Here is a 16,497-nt window from a genome sequence, read left to right as displayed (position 1 = left end):
TTTCTAGCTATGACATCCGATTCGTAGCTGCAGGAACCAGGGGCTGTGGTGGTCTTCCTTCATAGAAATGCATTCTCAATCTAACTTTAAGTTTACAGTCGAAGTCTTGGCGATGCGTACGTGGTGAAGATAATAACTTGGAACTTCTCAACGTACATATAATGTTAAATAGCATTGAGTAATTAAGTTACATCCAACAGATCTTTATATCTAAATGATGTAGCTCTTGCCCATTGTTATTGTGAAAGCAGGATGGTTTTAATTGAAATGCAATTAGGTGAATGGGTATTTCTCAAGTTGAGAGCTTATGGAATCAGTTCTATTCTATTTTCGAGAAATTAAAGCGGTACGAGGATTCAATTACGGTTCACTAAATACATTTAATCGTACCTGTCTAATCGTAGTGCATAAGTGAGAATTGGTTCTACAGTTGCTACATCTGCCTCTATAATTTCCGGTATCCCTCTGGGCAGGCACTCATGTTGCTTGCTCTATATCAACAATATATGCTTCACCATCAAATCACCAAAGGTAAGGCATGCAAACGAACAGAATTGAAATAAAAACGAAATTTAAAAAAGCGTAAAACAAAACTTTTTTGGTAGAATCCTTAGGGACCATTGTAAAAAGCATGTGAAAAAATTACTCAAATCTATTTTAAAATCGGCGCGGAAAGCTACCACAATGTAAACATAAAACATAAAACATAAAACATAAAACATAAAACATAAAACATAAAACATAAAACATAAAACATAAAACATAAAACATAAAACATAAAACATAAAACATAAAACATAAAACATAAAACATAAAACATAAAACATAAAACATAAAACATAAAACATAAAACATAAAACATAAAACATAAAACATAAAACATAAAACATAAAACATAAAACATAAAACATAAAACATAAAACATAAAACATAAAACATAAAACATAAAACAAATCTAGAATAAAACCTTCACGATTTTATGTTCCAATTTTGAAGCCGGACAAAAATCCAGCTGAGGCTTCTAGTTATCAGTTTGTTTTCTTCAATAAGCAAACTGTTTGAAAAGATTATTTTAAATAGAATGATGGTTCATATTAATGACAATTCTATTTTTGCTTATGAGCAATTTGGTTTTCGCTATGGGCATTCAATCATTCATCAGTTATTATGAGTTACGAATTTAATTCGACTCAACCAATCTGAAGGATATTCGACTGGAGTTGCCTTTCTTGATATAGAGAAAACATTTGACAGTGTTTGGCATGAAGGTTTGATTGTAAAATTGATGAATTTTAATTTTCCTCTGTACATTATTAAACTGATTCAAAATGATTTACCAGATCGCTCACTGCAGGTTAACTATCAGAATTCAAAATCTGATAGATCACCTGTAAGTAATGGGTGTCAAAAATCTTTGTTTGCAGATGACATGGGCCTTTCCGCCAAAAGGCGAAACCTTCGTGTCATTTGTAGTAGATTGCAAAAAGTTTGGATATTTTCTCCACTTACTTGCAAAAATGGAAAATTTCTCCGAATGCTTCCAAAACTCGGCTTATAATTTTATCACATAAGCCGAGAGCTTCTTATTTGGAACCTTCTAGCAGACATATTGTCACTATGAATGGGGTTTCAATGAATTGGTCTAGCGAAGCGAAATATTTAGGGCTTCTGCTAGATCGAAAATTTAAAAATCACATTGAAGGCATTCGAGCCAAATGTAACAAATATAGGGGAACGGTTTGGCACTTCATCTCATAGTGCCTATTTCCATCCTATCAAAACAAAGCAATGAAAAGGAATTTGATTTGTTTCTTATTTTTGTGATTTTTTTTTCAAAATGTGTTAACGTGTTAACAAAAAGAAGCGACGAGATTGGTGCTGTATTTATTTGTTTTGCGATGAGATGAATATATGTTCAGTGAGATTGAAAATGGAACAGTTCCCCTATTATGTGTCTATATCCGCTTATAAACCATGTCGTATGCTGTGCCAATAAGGACTAGTTGCTGCAATACCAGAAAGAAGGCACTATAAAATTTTGAAAATGATTCTGAAGTTGCCTCCGTGGTATAGTACCAATGAACTTCATAGAATTTCTAAGATTTAGGCATTGTAACAAATGTCCAACAAAATAATTATTTTGACATAAAATAACAATTTTAGACAAAAATCGTTGCAATCTTCTATTGCACCGATAAGCTCCTTGTACCCTTAGTATAAATTAAGTTAAGTTTAGTTTAAGTTGAAAACATTGTAATTCCTACATGGTTCAATTCAACCAGAGGAAAAATCCTAACTGCCAGAGGCAATTGAAATGTATTAATTAATAATTAAAAATGTAACATAGCAAATAAGGATGACAGTGTTAAGAAAACACGGAGCACCTAGTCTCAGGGATGAATCCACGTATTAGATAATTAGCAAATAAAATTAGTTTAAAAAAAATGTTATTTTAAAATTATTGATCTTATATGGCTTTGGAGCTAATGGAAGCTATTTGCAATCATTTCACAAAAAAAATATTCCGACATAAAGGAAGAAAAGTTTTGTTCTCTGACAAACATAGGTTGTCCGGTAGTGTTGGCAGAAACATTGATATGGGTTGAACAATCAATTTTCGAATCGAAATAATATTTTTTGTAGATCTTCCAGCTACGTTCTGTTTTTCGATAAAGTTTTCCGGCATCTTTCAGACTTTATGCTAAAATATTGTGAGTCACGTGATTGACGCTAAATTGAAGCAGATAGGGGCAACAATGTGAAAAAGTACGATTTCACATACTAATCTCCATATAAATTTAAAACGCGATGCGGAAAGCGAAGACGCAACCAACCGAGCCCGGAAGGGTATGATGAGGAGTATATGTTGCAAGAATTCCGGACAGCAACCCTGCAAAGATGGTGTTCGCTTTCGATTTGGCAGGTACTAGGCAGCGTGGTGCGCAGCGAGCGAGGTTGGCTGACCAGGTACAGAGCGACTTGGCAAGCCTGGGACGTATTCGATGATGGAGCGAATAATCGGATAGAGGCCGACGACTTCGTGGAAGGCCACGAACACGCTGGCTGCACGCGGTGGAATCAAACCTGAGGACCCTAAACTTTCGGAGCGTCCGGATTAACATCGCCCAAGACTGACGATTATAGGGCTCTGCAATACACTAGGGATAGTTGTATTCGTGCATCGATGCTGTAGCCAAGCAGGTATCTAGGTGGGACTAATATGTGACTGATTCTGTTCATGAACGAATTGCTGCAACCAAAAGTACGGAGCGTGCGTGGATGGACGGTCAGGTCTATTTGTTCCAACATAACTCAACAGTCGATTGGTCCCTGCAGGGTATCGGTTGGTCACAATGACTTTGTCGATATCTCTCCTTCAGCGAAGTAGCTCCAAGTTGATCAACTGACATCGGCTTTCGTAACTCGGTAGGCGAAACGGATCCTGCCAAAGAAGCCTACGAAGCGCGAATCGAAGGAAACGGCGTTGAACAGATTCGATTCCATGATTCCATGATTCGATCCTCAGCACCGTTGTTGTAAGACGAACTTCAGACAACAGAACAGTACTCTAGAGTCGAGCGCATCAGAGAGCAAAATAGAGCTTTTAAACAGTATATGTCGGTGAAATTCTTTGCCACTCTGATGATGAATCCCATAGTTCTGAATGCTTTATCGACGATGAATGAGATGTGTAGCTTGAATACAAGTTGCGAGTCTCTATTTCTGTGGCCAGAAGGCTGTGGTTGCAAACGATTGGCTGGTTTTTCGTGAAAACGTAATGACAGAACACTTGGCCGGGTTTACCATCATTCGGTTCAGAGAGCACCAATCAGCGCAGCGATCTAGCTGATAATCGGCGATGCGATGTATTTCCAAAAAGATTTTAATGTCACCTGTGTAAGACAACCGAGATGACTCCCATTGTGGTATACCGGGTGGCGCATGAAAACTTTTAAAGGTGCATTCCCCAATAAATACGGTCAGATGGCGGTCAGAAAGATACTGAGTCTGAATCGGACCAGTTTTGCAATGGATAATGAGTGATTAATCTTATCGAAAGTTGCAGAGAGGTCAGTATGAATAACATCCGATTGCGCCTGTTCTGTAAGTTAGCTGTTTGTGATGTAGCACGTGAGGCACGTTGGTGAAGGTTGAGCGACTGACAGTAAATCCGTGCTGATCATCGCTAAGAAGTTGCTTACAGTGTGAAAGTAGTGGTTCATTAATGACGAGTTCGAACAGTTTTAATGATGATGATGATCGAAGATCAGAACAAGAAAAGAAGTGGGACGACCAAACTGTTGATATGCCTTTTGATGAAGACGACCGGTACGCCGCACAGTGGCAGGCCCCCATGGAAATGCCGGACAAAACCTAATATGTTGCTCGAATCTTTCACCAAAGAGTAATTTTGGGACGCTAAATTCATTTTAGAAATCATTTTACACGTCATTCATCGCTCAATCTTTGCAGAAAAGATATCACTCTGCCATCAGTGTGATGATTTTTCGGCTGCCTTCGATAAGATCAGGGCCGGATTTATCCGGAAGGGGGCCCCGGGGCCGACGGTATGTGGGGGTCCCAGAATGTACAAAAAAGGTTGGTTTTGGTACATAAGATTTGTGGAAGCCCGAGACCACGGACCCCCCCCCCCCCCCCATAAATCCGGCCCTGGATAAGTTCAATCACAGGATTAGAATTGCCAAGTTTGAACGCCTAGGTTTTTCCGGACCCTTTCTGTTATGGCTTGAATCCTATCTAACTGGTCGGGAAATGGCCATCATCATTGGAGACTCAACCTAGCAATACTTTGGTGTTACGTCAGGTGTGCCACAAGGTAGTCACGTTTTATTTATTTATAATCAGACTAAGGCCGGAGTGGCCTGTGCTGCACATAAAAGTCTTCTCCATTCAGCTCGGTCCATGGCTGCACTTCGCCAACAACGCAGTCTTCGGATGGTGCGCAAATCGTCCTCCACCTGATCGATCCACCTTGCCCGCTGTGCACCTCGCCTTCTTGTTCCCGTCGGATCGTTGTCGAGAACAATTTTCACTGGATTACTGTCCGACATTCTTGCTACGTGCCCAGCCCACCGCAGTCTTCCGATTTTCGCGGTGTGAACGATGGATGGTTCTCCCAACAGCTGATGCAACTCGTGGTTCATTCGCCTCCTCCACGTACCGTCCGCCATCTGCACCCCACCATAGATGGTACGCAACACTTTCCTTTCAAAAACTCCCAGTGCGCGTTGGTCCTCCACGAGCATCGTCCAGGTCTCGTGTCCGTAGAGAACTACCGGTCTTATAAGCGTTTTGTAGATAGTCAGTTTGGTACGGCGGCGAACTCTATTCGATCGGAGCGTCTTACGGAGTCCAAAGTACGTACGATTTCCAGCCACTATGCGCCTCCGAATTTCTCTGCTGGTATCGTTATCGGCGGTCACTAGTGAGCCCAAGTACACAAATTCTTCTACCACCTGGATTTCGTCACCACCGATAGAAACTCGTGGTGGGTGGCTTACATTGTCCTCTCTTGAGCCTCTTCCTATCATGTACTTCGTCTTCGACGTATTGATGACTAGTCCAATCCGTTTAGCTTCGCTTTTCAGTCTGATGTAGGCTTCCTCCATCCTCTCAAAGTTACGTGCCATGATATCAATGTCGTCGGCGAAACCAAATAAGTTTATCCGGAAATCCGTTTTCGTACATAGTCCTGTCCAGCAGATTTCCTGCAGCGTTACGACATCGAAGTTGCGGGGATTTAATTCATCGTAGAATATCCTGTCGCAACCTGCGAAGCCTAGCGACTTGCAGTTCCATGTCCCAAGCTTCCAATCGTGATCCTTTATTCGTCGCCTGGGTCGTTGCCGATTGTATCGAGTCGTATCATCTTCTATGTTGTTCGTAATAGTTGTTTTTAAAGGCGGCTTATTGGGCCTGCGCAAACCTCCTGTCTCGTCGGAAGGCCGTCGTGTCAGGGCTGTTTAGCGTCCCACCTAACACCAGGACTTGGGCTTGTGCGCTTTGAGCGGCACACGGTCGCTTTGGCGGAGCCTACTTGCGGATTCATGCAGCTTTTTATAGAGGTTTAACAGGGCCCACTGTCAAACCTCACCACATCCTAGGCAGGCGCCACAACTCGCAGATGGCCTGGGGAGGGATCGTCAAGCCCTTGGACATAGTTCCTGCTGCCCCTGCGGTAGTCACGTAGGACCTCTGATATTTCTAGTATATCTGAATGATGTGAATCTTGTGCTCGAATTCTTCAAGCTTTCTTATGCCGATGATTTCAAATTATACTGGACTATTAATGATGATCAGGATGCTCTGTTTCTACAACGTCAACTCGACATTTTCGTCAAATGGTGCGAGATCAATTGCATGGTCCTCAACGCCAATAAATGTTCTGTAATTTCATTTTCCCGCAAGCGCTCTACTATTGACTTTTGTTACAAAATCGGATCTACAGCTATTAGACGAGAATCTGTTGTTAAGGATCTAGGCGTTTTATTAGACTCTAAGCTGACTTTCAAAGACCACATCGCCTTTATCACATCGAAAGCGTCGAAAACACTTGGATTTATTTTCCGCATTGCGAAGCACTTCGATAACATTCAATGTCTAAAATCGCTCTACTGCGCGTTAGTAAGGTCATTACTAGAATATTAATTAGTTGTATGGGCTCCTTTCTACCAAAACAGCACAATACGAATCGAAGCAATTCAGCGAAAATTCGTTCGTTTTGCTCTACGCCGTCTTCCTTGGAATGATCCAAATAACTTACCAAGTTATGAAGCACGCTGCCAACTTATTGGTTTAGATCTGTTAAGTGAGCGTCAAGACGTTTCCAAGGCGCTTTTCATTGCAGATCTCCTGCAATCTAGAATTGATTGCCCGGCCTTGCTCTCTCAATTGAACTTTAACATCCCCTTCCGTCCACTTCGGTCAACCAACACCTTTCATTTTCTTGAGAGGTGCTCGCACAAACTATGCGCAAAATGAGCCATTCACAAGTATGTGTCGCATCTTCAATCGCTGCTCCACCGCATTTGATTTTCACCTTTCACGGGGTGTTCATCGGAAACGGTTTTCTACACTCCTCTCAGCTTCCAACAGTATCACACATTAGCATAGGCCATTAGGATATATTATATAATATTAAGTAATTTAAGCCAATTCAATTATCGTATTTCTGTTGATATGAAAAGATGAGGAGGTTTTGCGCCCATTTGAGAAAGATTTCATGGTTCTACTCAAATGGGCTTTTCCCTGCTCCAAATAAACAAATAAACAAATAAATAAATAAATAAAAGAATTGTTATCCAACATATAGGGGATCTGTTCCGATTTCCATCTAACTGAACATATATTCTCATATAATCTCGTGGCTTCTTTTTGCTAACACGCATGGCGCAAGCCTCACACAAGTCAGAGTAACATGGTATGATCGAGGTGAGCACACAAGTCAGAAAAAAAAAACACAAGTCAGACTCACATGGAGCGTTAGCGCATATGCAAGCATGGAGTGCCTGAGCGTGTACCAGGTGGTTGGGTGAGCATACAAGTCAGTCTCACACGGTATGGTGAGCATCCAGGTCAAACTCACAGGATCATATGGTCGGGGTTCAACCAAACCGCACCAAGCGGCTTTTCGACTGACTTGTGATATTTTGTTCGTACAAGGATAACGGAAGTAGTTTCATATCAATTCAAGCATACATTTGCAGTAGGATATCCTCAGTTATGGGGTTGAGGGATATTCGATGCGATTTGCGATCAATTAAATCTGCTAAACGAAAGTTTGAGCAGAAAAATCGGTAATTTTTCGTTGGCGCTTGGTGTGATTTGGCTGAACCCCGACCATATTATCATCGATGTAGGTGCAATCAACACTGGTTGTTAAGGGCAACTTTCCTTGGTGCGATAGAAACTGGCTGTCACTCATCCTTTCGTCACTGACGACGCTCGCGAATTTTCCGGCAAATAGGCGGCAAACTTCCTGAGTAGTTGAGGCACTGTTCGTTGGCGTAATTCCCGAAGGATTTTGGTCTATGTAGATTTAAATTTGTGCTGAAGATCTCGTTGGTACCGTGCAAGACGAGCTCGGTGGTCTAGTGGCTACCGCTTCTGCCTTATAAGCAGGACGTCTTGGGTTCAATTCCAGACTCGTCCCTTTCTACTTTGTATTTCTATCATAGTTCTTTCTGTGTTTCACGTTCTACCACCACGATTCCTACTGTTATAATCTTCCACACTAACAATTCCAAAACCTCCCGTGGCACCTATGAGGTCGTAGAGTTCTCTGCATCTTTCTTTAGTAGGTGTCCGACTAACCATCCTTCCTCTTGCCCAGCATTCGCAAGGACGTGCCCAAGATAGATCTGGACTATTGGAGAGTGCATTGCTTACATCTAAGAGATAGTGATTAGTCCCAAATCAATATCTGTGGTAACGGATGAAAGTGATGTTACTCTCATACAATAGTTCAGGCTTGTACCACCTACGAATTTGTGCGAATTGCTCAATGCTAATGCCAATGCTAAGATCTCGTTGGTACCATGCAAAGCTTTGCCGAAAGGCTCGTCGGTATTCATGATTAAGCCTCACATAATGGTTTCTCAGTTCAGGCAGCGTTCGATGTTTTGAGAAAATTCTGAAAGCTGCTCTCTTAGTGGACTTCGTTTTTCGTAGTTCAGTCGAGAACCATGGAGGGTGCGATCCTTTCCGTGATCTCTTTGGCACGTGTCGGTCAATTACATACGCCAGCTTTCAACGTTGTTAGGGTCAAGAGCGGTTAACCAGTCAATGCTAGTAAGCACGTCCGCGATAATGCAGTGGTCGGCTTTCAAAAAGTGAGTGATCGGCCACCGATCTTTCAGATCGGAGTGAACGGCCACCATAACTCCACCCACTGCGGCGGATATATCCTACTTCGATAACTGATCTACAGTACCTTTCAGTAATTCAAACCAAGCCCGCCCCATCCCAGCTTAATTGTTGGGCCATTCAGCTCCCACCTCGATCGCGATTGCGAAAAACTCGGATAGTCCCGGCAGCTACAGCTCTCCCGCAAGCGATCATGACACCACACTCAGTGGTGTCATGCTTGATCACCCGTTCATTTTTTCATTTTTTTTTTTTTTTTTTTTTCATCTAATTTTATTTGTTAATTATCTAATAATTATCTAACACTATCATCCTTATTTGCTATGTCATATTTTTAGTTATTATTAATACATTTCAATTGCCTCTGGCAGTTAGAATTTTTTTCCTCTGGTTGAATTGAACCATGTAGGAATTACAATGTTTTCAACTTAAACTAAACTTAACCTATTTTATACTAAGGGTACAAGGAGTTAATCGTTGCAATAGAAGATTGCAACGATTTTTGTCTAAAATTGGAAATTGTTTTGTTGGACATTTGTTGCAATGTCTCAATATTAGAAATTCTATGAAGTTCATTGGTACTATACCACGGAGTCGGAGGCAACTTCAGAATCATTTTCAGAATTTTATTTTGAATCCTCTGAAGTGCCTTCTTTCTGGTATTGCAGCAACTAGTTCATATTGGCCCAGCATACAACATGGCTGGTCTAAAAAATTGTTTGTAAATCAAAAGTTTGTTCTTAAGACAAAGTTTTGATTTTCTGTTTAAAAGTGGATATAGACACTTAATATATTTGTTACATTTGGCTTGAAGGCCTTCAATGTGATTTTTAAAAGTTAATTTTTGATCTGGCAGAAGTCCTAAATATTTAGCTTCGCTAAATCAATTAATTGGAACTCCATTCATGGTGACAATATGTCTGCTAGAAGGTTTCAAATAAGAAGCTCTCGGCTTATGTGGGAAAATTATAAGCTGAGTTTTGGAAGCATTCGGGGAAATTTTCCATTTTTGCAAGTAAGTGGAGAAAATATCCAAACTTTTTTGCAATCTACTACTTCGCCCTTTGGCTGAGAGACCTGTGTCATCTGCGAACAAAGATTTTTGACACCCTGGTGGTAAATCAGGTAAGTCAGAAGTAAAAATGTTATACAATATGGGCCCCAGTATGCTGCCTTGGGGAACACCAGCCCTTACAGGTAATCTATCAGATTTAGAATTCTGATAGTTTACCTGCAGTGAGCGATTTGATAAATAATTTTGGATCAGTTTAATGATGTTCAGAGGAAAATTAAAATTCATCAATTTTACAATCAAACCTTCATGCCAAACACTGTCAAATGCTTTCTCTATATCAAGAAGAGCAACTCCAGTCGAATATCCTTCAGATTTGTTGAGCCGAGTTAAATTCGTTACTCTTAATAACTGATGAGTGGTTGAATGCCCATGGCGAAAACCAAATTGGTCATCAGCAAAAATAGAATTGTCATTAATATGAACCATCATTCTATTTAAAATAATCTTTTCAAACAGTTTGCTTATTGAAGAAAGCAAACTGATTTGGCGATAACTAGAAGCCTCAGCTGGATTTTTGTCCGGCTTCAAAATAGGAACAACTTTAGCGTTTTTCCATTTATCTGGGAAGTATGCTAATTGAAAACATCTGTTATATAAATTAACCAAAAAGGATAAAGAACTCTCAGGAAGTTTTTTGATAAGTATGTAGAAAATACCATCATCACCCGGGGCTTTCATATTTTTAAATTTTCTAGTAATAGATCTCACTTCATCCAAATTGACATCTATGTTCCGCGATGATACGCTCTGACGTTCATGACCTGCCTTCCTGTAGGGCAACCTGCTGCTACACCTTGCTTCTTTTGGAAGATAAGTTTTAAATAAGTTAACTACAAAGTTAGTTGGTTAGTTCGTTAGTTCAGTTATAATCTTGAAGTAAATAAAAACTCACAAATATAATGCAATTTGTTACTGTGAGTGATTAGACTATGTAAACTTTGTATACTATCGGTAAACTACAAGTAAAATTAATTTTTATTCGTGTTCTTTCTTTCAAATATATTTTTTGTCTTGTTGATTGATACAACTAAAAAAATGGCACTTTACATTGGTTCAATTAAACCATGAACCTATTAATAATTTGTTATATCTCACAAATATTAGTTTTTAATAGCTAATAAGCAATGGAGAAGAATTTCGCGACATGGTTACGTGGAAGATAACTCAAAATAATTTCATTATGTAACGATTTGCGGAATTTTCTGTTTCTGTGCATGAATCCAACCCTCTGTACTAGAGATATAGGGGAAAGGCCGCTTTTGCAGGTTTTGTTCCATTATTGGCAGGGGGGTTTTTGTCGACCAAATTTTATGAAATTTGGCCACAATATTCTTTGATATCCAAAGAATGTTTAGGCCAAATTTGAGCCTAGTCAGTCATAAAAAAAACCCCTGCCAATAATAGAACAAAACCTGCCAAAGCCGTCATTCCCCCTATGCAATTTACTCAATATCGAACTCAGCCACATTCAGCATGGTCTTGCTTTGTAGTCGCGCATCTTACCGCACGGCTAAAAAAAGCTCCAATTGTTCAATTCGATTGATCCAAATAGTCCCGAAATTCAGAGTGAGCGGCCATGCGTCTCCATGCACGTGGTTTAACATAACTTGTGGAATTTATTTTTGCCTATCGCATTTTACTTTTGATTGGGTCCATTATCCTATACAAGTCAGAGTGTACTTTACTTATATGTATACAAGCCTGTCTTGGTATGATAGTTCCCACGCTATGAGTCAAGCTGTTCTTGGGTGGACGTTAGGCAAAATAACAGCGATTTCATTTAATATTGTTCTCTGACGGCCCTCTGCATACTTTCACCTTCTATTGAATTAAAAACCGCATTTGTCGCTCGCTTGCGATATCTTTCGGTTCTGTTCTTCATTGCTTTCGATTGCTCCTTTCTACTGTGAGCATAGTTCGTTGCACTCACCGATGAAAGACAATGAAGAAAAAATCTCACGGTGATGAAGTTATTTAATGGTACCCGGGACATATAGGTTTGAAAATTGAAAATAAGAATTTTATGTTGTTTTCTAAAAATAATTTAAACCACTTATTTAATTCAACCCCTTCAGCATGAGTCACGTAATGGCTGTCATAGCAGCTGAAGATATTTATTGTTTTTCGGACAATTTACACACGACGTGTTAATGGGAACATCCATTAATTAAGGAGGAGTACAATGAACCCAGCACGTAGCCAGAATGTCGGACATCAACCCGGCTATCTATAGCGATACGATGGGTATACACCCCGAAAATTGTTATATGAAACACCAACGATGAGTTTCTTACAATATGGTCATGTATGAAAAATGGTCAAAATCCCGACTCCTGGCCACTCCACTTGCATGAATCCCCATCTCAATGTGGTTACTTTATAATTATTTCCATCTAAAATGTACATTTCCAGTGGAAATGCATATTGCATATAAATAACAGCCATGTCATTTTAACTCAATCTAATCACTAGGAAACGAGATTTCGATCCTCAAACATGACCATGAAAATCAACGCTCGTATTATAATTATTTCCGGAGTGTAAAAGTTTGCATAATGAGAGATAAATTGATCAGGTGGAAGACGATTTGTAGACTCTTCAAAAAGAACGTAATTAAAAGGACATATGCAGCTATGAATTTAGCAGAATAAAGAGAGCTTTCACATACTTTCCACTTGGGCCGTATCTTGTAATAACTATTTTCGGTGCCAAATTCGCTGCAAAAGACAAATCAACAATTATATAATTATTTTACACGAAACTCTAGTGTCAGCAAGTTTTATTATATCACCCCTTTCTATGCATCTGCCACGTTTGCAAATACATTTATTACCTGTATGTAACCGTATAAAACTAATAATCAAGACTAGTGAACTAACTAACTAAAACAACGATCATGATTGTCTCTAATTTACATTACTGCACGCCGAATACCTACGGATGACGATTGAAACTGCAACAAATGAGTGCTCTTTGTACGAAAAGCATTGTAATGCTTATATTGCCAATAAATAAATAAATAAAAAATAAAATAAAAGTCCACAAAAACATTCCATTACTAACCATAGACGTTGTTCAAAGAAAGTGCTATCCATATATTTGCAGAAACTCACGTACTCATTTTTGAAAATTGTTAACTGTTGCACCATCAGCTTTTCTCACGATGCATCAAACTTCCCACCCAGTCTTCCAATGTCCAATACCGGATGACAAAGTCGGTGGATAACTTCCGCCGTAGTAGTTTTTTTTTCTACATTGCCACCGTTATGCATGTGTACAATTTCAAATGGGACAAAATCGTAATAAGAGCCCACAGGAGTGGAAAATACGCGCACAAGAGAGAATGAGATGCTATCTCTTCAATTAATGGCCACCCGCCACCCTCAAAAGGGAACAAGAGTGCACAGCGGAGCATATCCGCCTTATGCTGTGCTGATGTTGGTTGGGTGGCTGTTGCTCTCTCGGTTGTATCCTGAATTGGCAAATCTCAGCTTTTCGCAGCATCAATTTTCAGTTGAGTTTGTACAGTCACGGAGATTACACGGGAACCTCGCCCTAAGATCTCTGTATGCTACACAAAGGATCATAAAATAAATTTAATGGAGCCTGCCTCTTTTTGCAATTACCTCGTGTAGGAACTGCAAATTTGTCCTTAAATTTCGGGTGTTGTCCTTCTGGGATCGGTGACTGTGAGTCGGCTCGAGTGCTTTCCGCTGGGCACGGACACATTTTGGGTGCAGTGAAGTGAACGTGAAAAGTGGTGTTTTTACTTTTTGAGTTCTATTCAGTTGTCCGGCATTCTGCAGTCGCACGTTAGTGAAAAAACACCAGAAGATTAGCACGATGCTCGAAAGAAATTGGGCATGAGATATTCAACTGAACATTTGGAATTATTCGACAGTGGTGTTCTAGAAAAAAGCTTTCCGCGAGTGTCAGTGTGTTTATTTCCTTTCAGGTAAACAGAGTCTTGAGACGTAGAAAAAGAGGATTTTACCATACAGTACATTTGTCATAATGATCAGTAAGTTTTCCATTTGTGCTTTCATATGATTCTTATTAAATTACTTCAATTTCAAATGTCTACCGTCGCGGCCATAGAGTCATCATGTGCCAGAACTCTGATAAAAAGTTACTTCATTTTCTCTCATACATATGCAAATGAAATAAGGTTTAAAAACGTACACAGCTGAATAATTCAAGCAGCAATAAAAATTTAGCACATGGAAGCATTGGCCCTGTGAAAAATGTCATTTCGGCTGCAATTTCTCTGCCACCGTCAGACGATGGCTTTGACATCATGCTCCCTGATTCGCTCTCGGTCTCCCATTATCTCCCGCGTTTTCCACTGTCTCCTTCTCAGTATCCACTCTTAGCCCATTACAGGAATTCCTCCAATAAAGGTGCCACATGTGGATCCTTTTTAGTGATACAACGTAATCGATATAATTTGGTTGTTTTTGCACCTTTGAGTTTGAGATATGGGTGTAACAATAGTTTACACTTCACTTCAATTGGTTCGGGATAGTTCTGAAGGAACAAAAACCATCATGATAGTTGCTTACGAATTGCCGACTGCAATAAAAATTTAACAAAATTCAAACTTTTTAGGCTGAATTGTTATACACAATATAAAACGAAAACACTTATCAATTGTTTGCTTTCACTTGGGCAAATCACAATACAGATGGCAATTGTGAGTGAATATAAAAAAACTCATCAGCACGAAACGAAAATTTAAATTCAGCTTATAGTCAATCATCACGCCCAGGTGTTTTTAAGACCTTAAGGACTTAACAGTACCATTCCCAACCCTTGATATGTGTTAGCTGCAACCCACGGCAATTGTGTGACTTCTGTGTTGTGGTGTGTTAGCACATGTTTCCTGGAGATCAGCCAGTTCTCCACCGTATTAATATACATGAAGTTTTCTGTTTACCTTCTCCGAGTGTGTCTCCAGCGACCTCTAGAATTGCGGATCCTCTACACCCCAAGTGGTGAATTCTGAACAATATCCAGCTATAGCTTTCACCTGTTACCAGGTTAGATTTCAACCAACTTCTTTTATTTCTTTATTGAGGCTGTGTCGTCATTAGCCTCTGGGTCTGCCTCTGCTGCGATGTCCAGCTTGGTTTCAGTCTAATGCTTGTTTACAGATTTCGTTTCCACTCCTCCATACGTAAGGTGTGGCCGACCCGAACTTCCGTTACCATCGGCCTCTGGTGAAAACTACACAACTTCGTTGTTTGAGATCCAGTTGTGAGGCCACCAGGCTGAGTTATGTATCGCAGGCAATTGTTGATAAACACCTGGACAGAGATGCATTCTGAATCAAGGTTCCCTTGATTTGGAAATATGCAAAAACATAAGAGCATGCTTAGTTTCTATGCCTTAAATTCCTACGTGTTTCTTTACTAGGAAAAAAAAGTGTACCATGCCGCTGCTTGAATTTGTTTTCCTAGGATACGGGTTGCTATGTCAGGACAGCGCTCTTAAATATTGAGCTGTGTTCAGAATTTTGTTAACACGAACACGCGTCTCGTGTTCAAAGTGTTTGCAGTTGAGTGTTTTTCACCGATACACACCATGTTTCTTTGGCGTATAGCAGCACAGATTTCACGATATAATTAAAAATTCGGATTTTGGTGCGTTCACTTATCTGCCTGTTTTTCCAGATGTTTCATGAACTCGTAACTCGCTTATTACGATCTTGGTACCGCTATCTGACCCTTTCGGCTACCAAGATATTGGAAGCTTTTAACATTCTCCATTGCGATTGCCCGGCTACTGTGAAGCTGGAAGTAGTCGCTTTGTTTACATCCAACGAATTGTTTTTTTTTTTGTGTTGATAACTAAACGTACTGAAGAGGAGCGCTCGGCAAGGCCGGTGAGCTTACTCTGCATATCAGAGCATCGTTGAGCTAGGAATGCAATGTCATCAGGCAATTTGAAATCTTTCAGGTGCTCCATGCATGGTTAAAGGCACACATAGCAGTCCACGGTTTGATTCACAGTCAATCACGCCTTCCAGAATCTTGTCGATTACGATGAGGAACACTAACGGATATAAAATTCTATTAGAGCTAATTCTATAAGTGGTACAAGGCTACATAAGTTTTAATCTCAGTGACTGACTGTTGTGGCAGCGTTTGAGAGCTGACTCGCAATGCTTTAAATTTAACTGTGACTTTAAATTAAATTTAACTAGATAAAACACCTCGGTGGCAGTTGCGAGGTTTGTTTAACACCACTGACATAGCTGACTACGGTTCGGTCCCTCACATGTAACCGTTCGGTTCCAATATGGACTTGTTGGCTCCACCACAAGTGAATTTCCGTCACCAATCCCTCCCGTTACGACCTTTTCAAAGATTACACCTCGAAACTGTCACACTCACTAGTCGAGGATGATCTCACGAGTGAGTGCGTGTTCCGCTTTCACGTCATACCAAGTGTGATCGAATCATCCTCACCTTGAGTAGAGGGGTGATTGAAATGGCGTAACGACCTGGTAGAATACCCCCGCAAGCTAGCGAGCT

At 40.1% G+C, this 16,497-nt stretch overlaps 1 protein-coding gene across 1 annotated transcript in view; it reads left to right on the top strand.

Moving 5' to 3' along the window:
* Positions 1 to 13,496: 13,496 nt before the first annotated feature.
* The window catches only part of LOC134205218 (uncharacterized), a 181,316-nt gene continuing 178,315 nt past the window's right edge, over positions 13,497 to 16,497 (top strand). Inside the window, exon 1 of the mRNA XM_062680274.1 lies at positions 13,497 to 13,982. The gene's annotated coding sequence lies outside the window, so the exon portion shown is untranslated. The remainder of the gene's footprint in view (positions 13,983 to 16,497) is intronic.

This window comes from Armigeres subalbatus, chromosome 1, assembly GCF_024139115.2.
Source record: "Armigeres subalbatus isolate Guangzhou_Male chromosome 1, GZ_Asu_2, whole genome shotgun sequence".
NCBI classification, from domain to species: Eukaryota; Metazoa; Arthropoda; class Insecta; order Diptera; family Culicidae; genus Armigeres; species Armigeres subalbatus.
Note: the sequence above shows the minus strand (reverse complement) of the source record. Positions and strands in the feature narration are given on the sequence as shown.